The sequence below is a fragment of the Mesocricetus auratus genome, unplaced genomic scaffold, assembly GCF_017639785.1.
Source record: "Mesocricetus auratus isolate SY011 unplaced genomic scaffold, BCM_Maur_2.0 Super-Scaffold_100011, whole genome shotgun sequence".
Lineage (NCBI taxonomy): Eukaryota > Metazoa > Chordata > Mammalia > Rodentia > Cricetidae > Mesocricetus > Mesocricetus auratus.
In genome coordinates this window covers 34,171,012-34,185,779 of record NW_024429195.1, presented here as the reverse complement: position 1 = coordinate 34,185,779, position 14,768 = coordinate 34,171,012, and the positions used below count along the sequence as shown (strand labels likewise).

Sequence of the window (14,768 nt, the reverse complement as noted above, 5' to 3'; positions counted from 1 at the left end):
CAGGACATTTGGACACCTGCTCTCGTCTATTCTGCACGGTTGGGCTTTCCAGAGAGTACAGAGACCAAATGCCTCGCGTCAGATACACATATCAGTCAGTAAAGTGTTTTCTGTGCAAACATAAAGACCTCCATTTTACTGCCAGAGCCCATGTGAAAACAAAACAAAACAACAAAAACAGGCATTGTGCTTATTCATAATCCTCGCACTAGGAGAGTGGAAAGAGATGATCCTGGGACCCACTGGCAACCAGCCCAGTCTAGTTGATGAACTACAAATCAAGGAGAGGTGGTCTGAAAAATAATAAAGGTGGATGACATCCAAGAAACAACACCCAAAGTTAACATCTGGCCTCTTCATGCACACACGCGCACCTGCGCGTGCACACACACACACACACACACACACACACACCTGAGCACAAATGTGTATCCACAAACACATAAACACACACACACAGGAAATCAAGTCTCCCAATCACTGCTTCCTTATGGTATACAGCCTCCTTAACTGCCATTCTGTCCTATGGAAGGCTTTGAGAAGAGATCCTGAATGTTATGTCCTTTCCCTAGCACCTCGACTACAGGTAAAACTCCTGAAGGACTCATTGCTGGACACACCTCTCCTGCTCCTGTTAGGGACCTTGGTTCCTACTTGGAAACTCTACACTATGGCATGTCAACTCAGCCAGAAGACTCTGCTACAGCATAGCACTCACGCCTCTGATGTCAGCCATTTCACTTTTGTCTTGTTAATTCAGTCATGTCTTCTAGTATGTAGAATGTGCTGTTTTAAAAGCACAGTTAATGGCTGTCAGTTTTGTTTACACACATCTCACTGACATCACTCTGAACTGTTCCTTTTAATTATTTAATACTCATTTTTTATACACAACTTCTTTTGCAATCGTTTTGCCTTTCTATCTTATTTCATAGTTGTCTTTATTTCTACTTCTTTGTGATTCTAACTAAATTCTTCCCATTTTTCTCCTTCTTTCTTTCTTTCTTTTTTTTCTGTGTAGCTCTGTAGACCAGGCTGGCCTCTAAGGCACAGAGACCCGCCTGGCTCTTCCTCCAGAGTGCTGGGATTAAAGGCGAGTGCCAGCTTTAAATTCTTCCTTTTGCTTCTCACATTCTTTGAATATTTCCACTTAGGCTTCTGCACTCACCTTCAGATGTTGCTTTAACCCTCTCCTGCTATTTATTTACATTCTGTCTTTTTTATGTATACTGTGTTTCCTTTCTCATATACCTTTTGTCTTAGTGTCTTAGAGAATTTCCATCACTTTACCTGCTTCTACTATTTTGATTATATTTTTGTAACATTTAAATCTCTCCCTCAGTTTTAATTTTAATTTGTAGTTTATCCTATGTCCTCCATTATCTTATAAATAGCAACATAGAGACTGCTCAAGACACAGCTTGCCCAGAGTGTCTGGCTAAGGGCTCTGAGTAAGAAGCCATTCGGTTTGTTACCATCATGCCACAGAGCAAAGAGCGCCCATCCTGTGACACAAGAGAACTTCCACAGTAGCTTACCAAAACACAGAAGCGCCAAAACAGTGTTAAAATGTCGGTAACGGCGCCTGTGAGCAGTTTCCTTTGAAAGAAACTGTGCAAACGAAATGAGAGGAGGAGCATGGAGAAGGGTGGCATGGCTCCTAAACAGGCAGAAGACAACTTCTGAAGGGAGAACACTGTGGATGGGTGGGTGGGTGGGTGGGTGGGGTGGTGACGCAAGCTCAACGGCTGCAACCTGCGGCTCTTGATCTGGACACAGGGTCAGGTGGACCATCCCTCCCCTCTTACATCTGGATAAGAGCTCTGTGAATTGGTCCACAGCTGTTCTTACAAAATACCCATAAGACACAAGAGAAAGTTTAGAGGAGTCATTACTTAAGAGAATTATTGCTATTAAATCGTAATATATATAAATAGGAAACTATGGGTTTAGACATGTGTGAGTGTATCTTTTGTGAGTGCCTACACATCCATATGTGTACTGAAGGGACCAGATCCTCACCCAGCCTCCTGCTTTGGCAGCCATGACAGGCTGCAGAAAAGACCCTGTAAGACATAGGCCCCTGGCTCAGCAACATGTGCTGAGCTTTCAACCTTCCCCTAATTTCTAGAGGCGAGGAGCCAATCAGAAGCTAGCTGGTGGGCTCTGGATGTGCTTTACTGATAATAGCGGAATGTAGTAGGTAGAAACTGCCCTGGAAGGGCCTCTAAGCATAGCAACTTTTCTGCAGCTGCAGCTGACCAATCAACTCAGGACAGGTTGCCCAAGCCTGGAGGTGCACCAATCCTGAGACTGTTACTATGCAACTAGTAGACCCAGACACTCCCCTTGCTCTACCCGGATATATTCTCTACCCTACCGCTGCTTGGGGTACCTCCTGTTCCACCCACTGTGTCAGATGGACAGAGGACCCAAGTTAATTCCAGTTAACTCATCATTTATAAAAACTCTTTATTTTCTCATTGGATCTGGTCTCGTGGTGGTTTGGGGGGCATTCAGAGTCTGGGCACAACAGGTACAACAGTATGTATGTGACTGTATGTGTATGTGTGCGAAGATGTACATATGTGTGAGTATGCATATGAGTGTGTACATATGTGCCTGTATATTGTCATTTACGCTCTTCTAAGTAACCAAGATGAAATAATTTCCTGACTCCATACATTTTAAATAACTGAATAACAGCCGGGTATTGGTGGTGCATGCCTTTAATCCAAGCACTCGGAAGACAGAGGCAGGTGGATCTCTGTGAGTTCAAGGTCAGCCTGGTCTACAGAGAGAGTTCCAGGATAGGCTCCAAAGCTATCCAGAGAAACCCTGTCTCAAAAAACAAAACAAAACAAACAAACAAAACTGAATATCTTTGTTGACTATCTGTTGTTTGGTACATATTCCATTTGGTGCCTTTGAGTTTATATTCCTACTACATTACATATGAGCCTACTTCACCTTTCAAGCTTTAAGTTTGTTTTTTTAACATAACTCTACTCCAATGAAAGACACTTTACCAGAAAAAAAGAAATAAAAGAAAAAGAAAAAAGAAAAGCCCAATCTCCATACTCGGTTTCACCTTGCCAACACAGCAGCTCTCAGAGCAATCCAGTTTCTCCCTCCATCTGTTTCTTCCTCCAGTATTCCCAGTGGCGTGGCAGGTGCAATCTTTGTGAGAGTTCATAGTGACAGCAGGCAAAATCTTGTCCTGAATATCTGCTACTGAGACACGGTTTTCTTCTCTTAAATATCAGTCTTTGGGAGCTCAGCATCTGGAGCAGTTGTCCCTTGGTGGAGCTGACCCTGCTCAGCAAGCCAAAGGACTAAAATGCTTGCAGGCTCTCATTGGGCAAGAATCCGTAAAGCCAGTGTGTGAGTCTGTGATAAGCGCAGGAAACTGTGCTTGCCAGAGCTATCAGCTGCAAGAGATACTCACATCCCCAACCCTAGTGGAACCCTTGAAACTCTCTTTGCTTTTTAGAGTGAAGTGTCAGGAAGAGACCCACCCCTTATCTTCGCATATCCTCAGAGCATAAAGATGAAAGATCTCCTGGGAAGTTAGTGTCTAACCTGCCAGTTTCCGCTACCTGATGGACCAAGTGGCTCAAGTGGCCCAGAGGCTGTAACAGGAGAAGAATGTAGGCGTGGTACCAGGTCACCCGGGCCTGTACTCCCTCCACTTTACCCAACTCTTCCTACATAGCCCGCTCACTACTTGGCAAAACATTGAGCCATTTGTTCCCGTCAGTGACAAGGAACAGGCAATGGCCTTGTTGTGCTGGGTGGGCCCTTGCAGATGGGCTCAGACAAAGCAGCATGCACTTGGTTTTCACCATAGAAAGCGCTTCCTAAGGAGTTTATAAGACAGAAAAGCGAGGGGGAAGCCGGAGTGCAATTCCAGGCTAGGCTGCACACATGTTGAAGAGAAGATGGCTTATACCTGCCATGATTGCACTCTGCTGCAGCCCCGAACTTCCAGGGGAGCTCATAGTCCGCTCCAAAGACCTCTGACTACATGAACAGCGCAGTGACCTTGGATTCTGATTCAAGCCTTGCTTGGATCTCTGATGAGCGCCCCCCTCCCAAAAGGCTGCCTCCCTACCCCAAGCCCCTTATAGTGTTTGATCAAAACCCACTTGCACTGCTCCAAGGCAAGAGGTGACTCCAAACTGGGAAGGAAGGGCATAGGTTATTTGGGCTTGTTGTGCTAACTGTGCCCTGACTCTCAGGCTATCTGAAGAGCAGGCACTCTGTTTGCACATACACTTAGGGCTTTCTGGGGGAGGGCAGAGCTAATGAAGCTGGTCATTTCTCAGAGATCCAGGAGACAAAGGAGCCCTTGGGTCAACAACTTTTCCACCCAGCATCGCACCATCTGCTTGTTTCCCTACATTCCTGGAACTCCTGTCTCATAAACAGCTGACAGGAGACTCCACTGGCCCTGACACTGCTCCTTTCACTGGTGACCTGTTGGTCAACAACACTGAGCAATGTTGTTTGCTCACCCTCAGCAAGGACCTTGTGATCTTCACCCCCATTTTTATGTCCACCTCATCAGCTTCCCTCAGCAACCTGCAAATGAACTGCAAATACTTTTCAAGGCAATGGCAGAAAATAGTCCAAACAGTGACTGAAAATGATTAACCTAAGGGCATTAAAGATACACAAACTCATAACAGAAATGCTGCCCTGCAGAGTATTGTGTTCATCTAGGTACGTTCAATTGGAAAAAGTGGTTAGGAACAGAGCATTTTAATTGACTTAATTTAAACAGCGACAATTCAAGAATTATAAAGAGAACTTTTCTGTGTGCAGCAGGAGCATTCAATTAGATTAAATTGCCCAGTGATTAATTAATTTAGCACAGTACTCACTGAGAAACTGCCATCGATACACATCTGTCAAATCAATTTGCCACAGATTGTCAAACCTCAGAGCTCTGGACAGTACAAATCCAGGGGACACCCATTTAGTAACTGACTCCTTGCTCTTCCAATTAAAAGTTCCATGATGACCAAATTTCACAAACTGTGGATGAAAGGAAAGAGCAGTTCATGCAACCAGTCATCTTAGAAGTCCTCAGGAGTCCATGTCAGCTGTCGGAGAGGGTGTTCTGTGAGAAGAGTCATAGAAACTGAGAGCAAACACCAGTGACAGATCACTGTGTGCTTGGTTTTGCTCTGAGCACCACATTCAGACTAGCTGATTTCACTCTACAGCAAGCCCATGACCTGAGGCTGTTCCCATCTCATATGAGAAGATAATGAGAGCTCACCTGTGTTGTCTTACAAATGATATCCAAAGAAGTGAAGCAAGACTTGTCCATGCTCAAGGACCCTGTCCTTGCTCAAGGACCCAGCCCCTGCAGACAAAGGACCAATCCAGGCCTCTGTGTACATGACAGACTTCATGACAGTGACAAAGTATTTGAGCAAAGTAACTTAAGGGAGACAATACTCACTTTTTTCTCATAATTACAACAGTTTTGGTCTATTATTGGAAAGGGGGCTTGATAGAGCAGCTCACACCATAACAACCATGAGCTACTTCCTCCTTTTTCTTTTGTTCCATTTGGGTATCCAGTCTGTAGGACAGTGTCAATTAACTCGAGACTTTGTCCATAGATATTCCTCTTTGAAAAAGACCCTCAAACCCACCATGACCTGTTCTTTAGAGTCCCCTGGGTTTCCGTGGATGAAGTCCTGAATAAATGTATATTGTTTGACATGGGCATAACCATGCAAGGGACCCCCACACCTCATACCCATGAAAGTGACAAAGCCTTCCCATGAATATGACCCAGAAGGATGGCAAAGCCTTACTCTGGTCCAAGTGTGCGTATTTTCCAATGACTGACCAGCAGGTACAGAAACTGTCAACCACTGCTCCCTCCTCCAGGGTGTTTACAGCCTGAGACTGCAACTCTACAGAGACCTCCTACTGAGATGAGCTAAGCAGGCCCCTTGCCCAGCTGTGTACCATAAGCCTTCCTCCTTGTTCAGCTGTACATAATAGCCCACACCCTACATTCAAAGGTATAAGTAAATGGTTGCTGTTGCAGTTGGAGCCCTTCATCAGAAAGAACCCAACCCACCAGGCCCTCGCTTTCTGTATTATCTCTCCTCTCTTCACTCTCTCATTGTCCCAGGTAGGTTTGTCCCTAAAGTTTCACTTTATCAACATAAGCTGAAAATCAAGATCAACCGCCACATCATGATGGACTATATGAACAGTCCAAGCCCTAGCCATAAATGTCATTAGAAGAAATGCAAATCTCCAGCCGGTGTTAAAATTGGTGATTTAGTTTTAAATGGAACGGTTTTAAAAACATGATAAATAAAAGAAACATTCTTGTTTCCACTGTAATAGGTTCCTTCCACATGGAACATTCATTATATGATTTAGTAATGTTGTTTTGTTTTACTCTGTGTAATTTTCCAGATCATGATAATGTTGTGCCTCCCATTTACACATGAAAATACATTTATGCATATAGTCACATATACATTTTATCCTTACAAACCATAATATTAAGAAAATGCTTTATAGATGAAAGTCTAGACTGTTTTGGAGGAAGGAGTTCAATCTTTTTTATTCTTCTCTTGTTATAATCATCACTTCTTCACATATCTGGGTTTTTCTGTTGTTTTGTTGTGGTTCTGAGTCTAATTTTGTTTTATTGGTTATTATAACTCCTGGATAGCCCACCTTCTCCTCCTTCATATCTATTTAATTCTTGTCTGTGTCACATATATTCTCTCATTTCAGCCTTCAAAGCATTCTAAAGTGTTTAATTTTTATTAAAGTACAATTATCTTCATTAAAATCATTAGATTGTTGTAAAAGAGAGTGGTCTGTAAGATTGATGTATGTGTGGTTCATCATTTTTGTGAGTCTCTCCAGGTTATCACTTTAGTTATCCAGCAAATTCACTAATTCTTCATTAATTTAGCCACAAAAAAGCTGCTCTAGGCAATAAAAGAAGAAAAAGAAGCCACGTGTGGTGGCATAACTCTATAACCCCAGCACTCAGGACATGGAACCAGGAGGACCAGAGTTCATCCTGGGATACATGAGACTTTGTCTCAAAAGACAGAAGAAAGAGGAGAAGGAGAATGAGGAGAATTAAAAAAAAATAAAGGCAGTGGCCTACTTATTGGTTTTCCATCTTGTGTAACACAGGATGCTATTTGGGATGTACCTAGATCACAAATTCACTCCCTGCTTCCCCACTATGGCTCATTTCCAGAGGAAGTCCAAGAAGTCAATTTAGGTCCCAGAGCATCCTCCAAAGAGAATCAATGCCAGCCTGATCAGGCTTTGCTGGAGACCCAAACTTTATTCTTTTATTGCCCTTTCAGCCTTCTCCATCTAGTTCTTCATGCAATCAACACTTACTGAAGGGGACCCCCACCCTGGGCATAATGGGGGCTCCCTCCCGGACCCTGGATTAGGCACAAACCACACCCAAATAGGTTTTCACAGAGATCATTTATCTGGAAGAAAAGTTAAGGTGGCTACTTTCTGACGTAGGCAGAAAAACAGCAGCAAATGACCTTGCAGATGTAACTTTTAAGAAGAGAAAAAGGGAGGGTCTGTGTTAGATAGAATGAGCTAGGATGCCTTGGTAAAGAAGATAGAGAATGAGGGAGAAGGAAAGAGATCAAAAGAAAGGGGACAGGGGTATTCGCCCAGGGGTTGGGGACAAAGGACTGCCTCTGCATAGAGAGAAGACAGACTTGGCACATAGGTGGTTTATAAAGGTAAAGGGGGAAAGCCCACATGAGGAGGAGTTGTTTAAGTTTAATTTGGCATGTTAATGACGTGAGCCAAAGGGGTACATATATGTGCACACATTCAAAACACTTACACACATAAAAATAAAATAAATATTTTTTAAAAGTGTATGAAGTTGGGAGGGAAAGTGGCTCCTGTGGGGTTAGGGGAGGAATTAGTGGGGAAGGAATGAGATTTGATTAAAACACATATGCGTATATGAAATTCTCAAAACCAATGATAACAAAAAAAAAACAGAGACATGAAATTTCTGCCAGGATGGCTCAAGAATAAGCCAACGGGATGTCAGGGTGTTCAGTGGCAATGCAACAAGGCTCCAGCCAGCAGTGTTATCAAAAACAGATGGGAAGCCAGGCTTCCACTGTTACCAGCAGGAACAAGGCACAATCCCCACCCCTCCTGGTGGAGCTGTCAGAGGATGTGTGGTGGAGAGCTAAGAATTCACCATTTGTCCATCATTAATAATGGCTATCTCTGCCATGGTACCCTAAACACCATGCCAGGAGCTGGAAACCCCATGCTTACCCAGATTTCATGAGAAACCTCCCTATCATGGTGTCAATAGGAGCAGAATCGATAACTTGGGTGTCACTCTTCATCTGGCAATGAGGAGGAAATCCACAGGTGTAACTATTGACTTCGACATCCCTATCTCAACAGACAGAGCAACTGAACTGAAGCCTCAATGACACTATCCATTATTTCATAAGCTCTAACAAATGCACCAAAACGTAAAACACAATGAAAGCAGGATAGAGACGGCAAACAAACGCAGCAGGAGAAAGGAGGGCTTCTCCACCTTCAGAGAGGGGGGGAGGGCTTCTCCACCTTCAAATCTGGTTGAAGACCATCTGAGTCAAGAATGTCTGCACAGTTAGCATGTGCTGTGAGGCTGCCTACATACAGACAATATCCATTCTAAATAGAATATTCTAAAGTAAGAATAGTAAAATAGCAGTGAGTCATGCTTCAAGCCTAAGCATATATGACCTTTGAGTGTGGCTCTTTTTTTTCCTTTTCCAGATGTAAACTTGCACTAGGAATGCCACAATCGAGATGATAAGCTAACTTCATTTTCAGCAAAAGACTTGTCTTAATCCTCTTGGGCAACTCTGTGCTCCATAATTCAACTTTATCAGATTGTAATCCTATCCAACGCCCTCCAGGAAACACCCTGTGATCTCAGTTACTGAAAAACGAACTTCATAGCAATCCTTTCAGATCCAACCTGAGAAGCCACCCAAATTATAGCACAGCAATTGTTAGACACTCACACAGCATTCAAGAGAAGTGTGCCCACGCCTACAGTGTATTCCCCTTCCCTACCCTATTAATGCCCAGTCTTAAAGCTGTGTAAAATCTCATAATAAACTCCAACGTGGCTTCATAGTGACGTTTGTGAAGTTCCTGTCTGCCGCGAGTCAAGAGACCCAGCTTCACCCAGTACAATCCTCTGGAAAGACCTCGAGTTGTCACAGCATCTGCCAGCAGCTGTGGCAAGCATCCACTCTTGCTGCTGTTAACAAAGCGCCACCTACTGTTACCGAGGAAAATATAGCCGCTTGTAAATCTAACAGAATGTAGACAAGGCTTGGTCTGCCAAAAATGAAAAACACTAATCAGAGAAATCAGAACCAATTATATAAAGTGTGCTTATGGGTTGGAAGACTCAATATAGCAAAGATGTCAATGCATTCCAAGTTACTACACAGGCTTCATAAATTCCCATCAAAATCCTAGGACAGATATAGACAAGTTTATTCTAAAGGTTTGGCAGAAAAGCAACAACACTAAATAAACATTTTCAGAAAGAAAAACAGAGTAGAAGAAATAAGCCTCCAATTTCAAGATTTGTTTATACATACGAGAGAGAGAGAGAGAGAGAGAGAGAGAGAGAGAGAGAGAGAGAGAGAGAGAGAGAGAGCATAATTGAGACCTAGAAGGGATGGACACAAACCAATGTTACAGAACAAAAGAATTTACCAATAAACCCACAGACAGACATCCGACTCACTTGTAGAAGACCTTGGATTTGATCCCAGTACAGTAAATAAATAAATAAAACTTTCAAAACAAGATGGATTAAGACACAAAGGTGCTTCTCCATCCGGCCTGAGTCCTCAGGACTAAGGTGGGCGAAGGAGAGAACAGACTCTTCCGGGTTGTCCTCTGCCGTACACAGGTATGTCAAAGTGCGTACCACCACCCCACAACAAACAAGCAAAAAAATAGGAAGGCACACCTAAGTTTAAAACTACAGAATCGGTTCAGTGGAGAAGGTGGCGGTATTGAGTCAATGGACACCACAGGGACAAGGAACCTCAGCCAGGGTCTCACATTTTATTTTAAAAAACAAAACACTCAAAGTAAGTTGCAGATATAAAAATAAATGTGAAACCAAAACATTTTGGGGACATGGAGATTATGGGGGGGAAACGAGATGAAAACAAGGGCTACGTAAAAAAGATCTCAGATGCCGTGTCATAAATAAAAATGTTAGTAAATTAGATTTCATCAAAATTAAAACATTTTGCTTGGAAAACTCCCATTAAGAGTATCAAAGCTAAAGAGTAGCAGAAAACTTTGCCATGTATATGTTCAGTAAAAGTCTAGTATCTAAGATGTGGTAACAAACTGTCTGAGCTCAAAAGAAACATAAACAACAACAGCTAAAATCCAATAGAAAATGAACAAAGTGGGCCAAGGGAGATGACTGGGAGGAGAAAGGTACATAACACACCATAGGAAAACAAATACATGTAGTTGTTATAAACAGAAGCTGACCAAAGAAGACATACAGATGTCAGTAAAGAAAAAGATACTGCTGGTCTTAGAAAATTCTTATCAAGGGACTGGAGAAATGGCAGTGCTGAAGAGCACTGGCTCCTCTTGCAGAAGGCCCAGATTTAATGCCTAGACTCCACATGGTGGCTCACTACTGTCCACAGGTAACTCCAGTTCCACAGGACTAACACCCTCTCTCCTGCCTTCAAGAGCACAGTCATGCACTAGGTACACAGAAATACATGCAGGCAAAATAATAATAAAATTAAAAATTATAATTAAAAGCAAAATGAGGCATTATTCTACATACTTCAGAAAGGCTGAAATTTAAAATCAATATCAAATTTTATTGAGATTGTATGAGAAAATAAGGACCCTTGTTCATTTTTTTGCTGGGACATGGTCCCAAAATTTCTAAAAACAGAAAGAAAAAGAGAAGAAAACAAAAAACAACTAAATATATAACCAGCATATAATTCAGCAACAGCATTTTTCTAGAGAAAAGAAAAAGATGAATATTCATGCAAAAGTATTTCTTTTTATTATAATTTAATATAAGTATACCAATCCCAGTTTCCTCTTCCTCCCATCCCCCCATTGCCCCCATAACCTCCCCATCCCACTTCCCATCCACTCCTCAGAGAGGGTGGGGCCTCCCATGGGGAATCATCAAAGTCTATCACATCATTTGGGGCAGGACCAAGGCCCTTGCGTATCTAGGCTGAGAGTGTCCTTCCATAGGGAGTGGGCTCCAAAAAGCCAGTTCATGCTCTAGGGATAAATACTGGTTCCACTGCCAGCAGCCTTATAAACTGTCCAAGCCTCCCAACCCTCAACCACATTCAAGGGGCCTAGTTCAGTCTTATGCAGGTTCCCCAACTGTCAGTCTGAGTTTGTGAGCTCCCACTTCCTCAGGTCAGCAATAGTGTAGAGGCTGCCTTAAATGCCCTCCCCCAATAAGGAAATTGATGACTACCTTATATGCCGTCCTAGAGCCTTATCCAGTGGCTGACGGAAGCAGAGGCAGACACCCACAGCTAAACATTAAACTGAACTCCTGGAACCCAGCTGCAGAGAGGCAGGATGTTTGAGCAAAGTGGTCAAGACTGGACTGGTGAAACCCACAGAGGCAGCTGATCTGAACAAGGGGGAGCTCATGGACCCCAGACTGATGATGACTGAGAGGCCAACATGGGAGTGATCCAGACCCCCTGAACATGGGTGTCAGTGAGGAGGCCTCAGCAATCTATAGAGCTTCGGATAGGAGATCAGTATTTATCCTTGGCTTACAAATGAACTTTGGAGCCCATTCCACATGAAGGGATGCTCTCTCAGCTTGGACATATGGGGGCGGGCCTAGGCCCTGCCTGGGATGATATGACAGACTTTGAAGATCTCCCATGGAAGGCCTCGCCCTCCCTGGGGAGTAGATGGGGGATGGAGGGTTAGGGGGTTGGGAAGGTGGGGGAGGAAGGGAGGGAGAGGGAGTTGGGACTGACATATGAAGCAAGTTTGTTTCTCATTTAAATTTTAAAAAAAGAAAAAAATGAAGTAGATAGTAGATTTATTCTTAACTGTCAAATTTGGAAACATTTACTATATACATCAAAGACATGTCAATAGCAGGACATCTATACCATGTTGTACTATACAGTAATGAAAACTACTGACACAGACGTGGGGTAGCTCTTGGGGGAATTCCGCTGAGCGGAAAAGGGAAACACAGCATGATAATGACCAATTTTATATTTTATATGACAACTTACCTAGATCATAAGCATCCAGATTTTCAAGCAAACATTTTCAGGGATGCATCTGTGAAGGTGTCTTTAGATGAGGTTTGCCTTTCCACTGGTAGACCTTGAATAAAGCAGAATGTCCTCTTAGGTTTTAAATCACACTCAGAATGGTAGAATCATATAGCTGGAGAATGGAGCGATTGCCCGGATTTCAAAGTCGGAAAGTGTAAGAGGAAAGTGGGCACAGCTACAGAAGACAGCCCAGGATCCTTGTATTACCAGGGGCAAACTGTACCTTGGCCACTCAGATTAATAACCTGGTTGTGGTCTACAGCCATGGTCTTACATAATGTTATAAGGGGAACACGGGCAAAGGGCACATGGGCTCTCCCTGCTCTCTCTTAGAACTGCCTGAGACCGGTGAATGCCTCAAAAAGTTTAATCTTTGCAAAGAGGAGCAAAGTGCATCTGCTTCATTTTATGGGGTCCAGGAGGGAGCTCTGGATCCCTGCTCAGATGTCTAAATCTCTAGAGTCTCTCATTGTAAATGGTTCCCATTACCCCAGCTTAGCAAGAAGGCAACTGCAAACGGTGCCTGTTACCCCAGGCTAGCAAGTAAGAAAGTGACATGTCATCTCCTATCCCTTCTCTTAAAAGCAGTTATATTTTCTTTGTACACCAAAGCGTACCTTGAGTTTGCTCCTTTTGTTTCTCCCCTGCAGTTAGTTCTGGTCTCCAGAAGCAAGCATGCATGGTCACAATGCTCTTGTAATTTGACTCTCCCTTTTTTTTTTTTTTTGATGTTCCCATCCAATCCACCCTTCACACAACAGCAGGGATTATCCTTATGTTTTATTTGGGGGTTGTTATTTGTTTTTTGAGACAGGGTACGTGAATATACCCTAAGTGGCCTGGAACTCCCTAAGTAGCTGAGGATGACTTTGAACTCCTGATCCTCCTGCTTCTGCTTCCTACCACAGGGATGCAAGCATGTGTCACCACAGTGAGAGTTACTGAGGTACTGGGGATCACACCAGGCAAGCACTCTATCCACTGAGCTCCATGCCCAGCCATCAGAAGTGATTTTAAAACAAACAGTGTCTCATAGGACCCCCATGCCTGTTCTCTGAATTCTGCCATTCACCTGAATTCTAGACCACTCCTACAGGCTACAAGGTCCTGAATGCCATGTCTGCTGTCTGTCACCCCAGTGCTTTGACAGACAAATCTGAGGCAGATGGCTGAGTCCTGAGTAGGAAAGACAGCCTCAGAATCAAGTAGGAGGAAGAGTTCCCTGCTGGCAAGGGATGCTAGACTTCTATGGGCTTGTAAGCAGGTTCATGATGTAACTTAACTTATAAAATCAATCTTCCACATCACATCAAGAAAGTGCAGTAGGGCAGGAGGACAAGGGAGGCCAGGCAGGGGACCCTGACCTTCAGGACTGAGTTCTTCCCATGAGACCTTGCCCTCTTGGCTTGGCCAAGTTTGCAGGCATGCTCTTGCCCTTACCTGCACCTGACTCTGTCAGAGCCTTCTCTTTTCATTTACAGAGAAAACAAAAGCAAAAAACTGCCCCCTCTCACTGCGGAAAGGGAGACGTGAGGTCATCATTTGCAATTCTTGGCATTTCCTCTCTTAATTAGTGATGTAATCAGAATGTGACCCGAAAGGTTTAAAAGTATAAAGCCAGGTCTGGGGAAACAGCCTAGTGGGTAAGAGCATTTGCTCTGCAAATATAGGACCTGAAAAGAATCCCTAGTACCCAGTACTGGTTGTGCCTGCCTGAAACCTCTGCATGGGGGCACTGAGACAAACGGAAACTAACCAAGGCTGCTTTTGCAGTGAAGCAGGAATCTCTGAATGATTATGGGCACTCGGTGAGTAGACGCCATGCCAGGGCAAAGTGCAATCAGCTTTCCTTTCCAGACTTTATCCACAGAAGCCCACAGCTCCTCAGAGCGCCCTGAAGCTAAGTCAGCGGCGCTCCATAAGGCCAGTGTGTGGTCTGAGTTCGCCAGCCAAAATCAACCTGCGCAATACGCTCCTTCCATCCTCAGCCTGCAGGTAGTTTTAGCCCACATCCAGATGCTGAATGAGTCTCGTCTCCAATGGGGGAGGAGCAGCGTTCCTGGGCACCGGGCTGAGAAGCACAGTAATCGTGGACTCCCAGTCACAGCTGCAAAGACGACAAACGCCGTTACTTCAAAGCAGACTTTAAAAGACGAAGGTAGCAAAGCAACCCAGGGCAGCTCTCCTTCCCGACAGCAGCGCAGGCGTGTTTTGTGCAGATCCAAGACAGTGGAAAACTGCTGTCAAGTCATCTCTCCGCTGGCTCATCCATGGTGCTGAGGACAGGACACCCCGATCCCCTCTCCCTCCCCCCGCCATGCACATCAAGGGGCGCTGTAAGGCCGGGTGCCGGAGAAGAGGAAG

At 44.0% G+C, this 14,768-nt stretch overlaps 1 long non-coding RNA gene across 1 annotated transcript; it reads right to left on the bottom strand.

Annotated features, from left to right (window-relative positions):
* Positions 1–4,748: 4,748 nt before the first annotated feature.
* LOC121143227 lies at positions 4,749–14,645 on the bottom strand. Its single transcript, XR_005880418.1, has 3 exons — positions 14,161–14,645; positions 12,360–12,453; positions 4,749–5,040 (listed from the first exon to the last, which is right to left on the bottom strand). It is a non-coding gene; the product is annotated as an uncharacterized LOC121143227 (long non-coding RNA).
* Between the last annotated feature and the right edge of the window lie 123 nt (positions 14,646–14,768).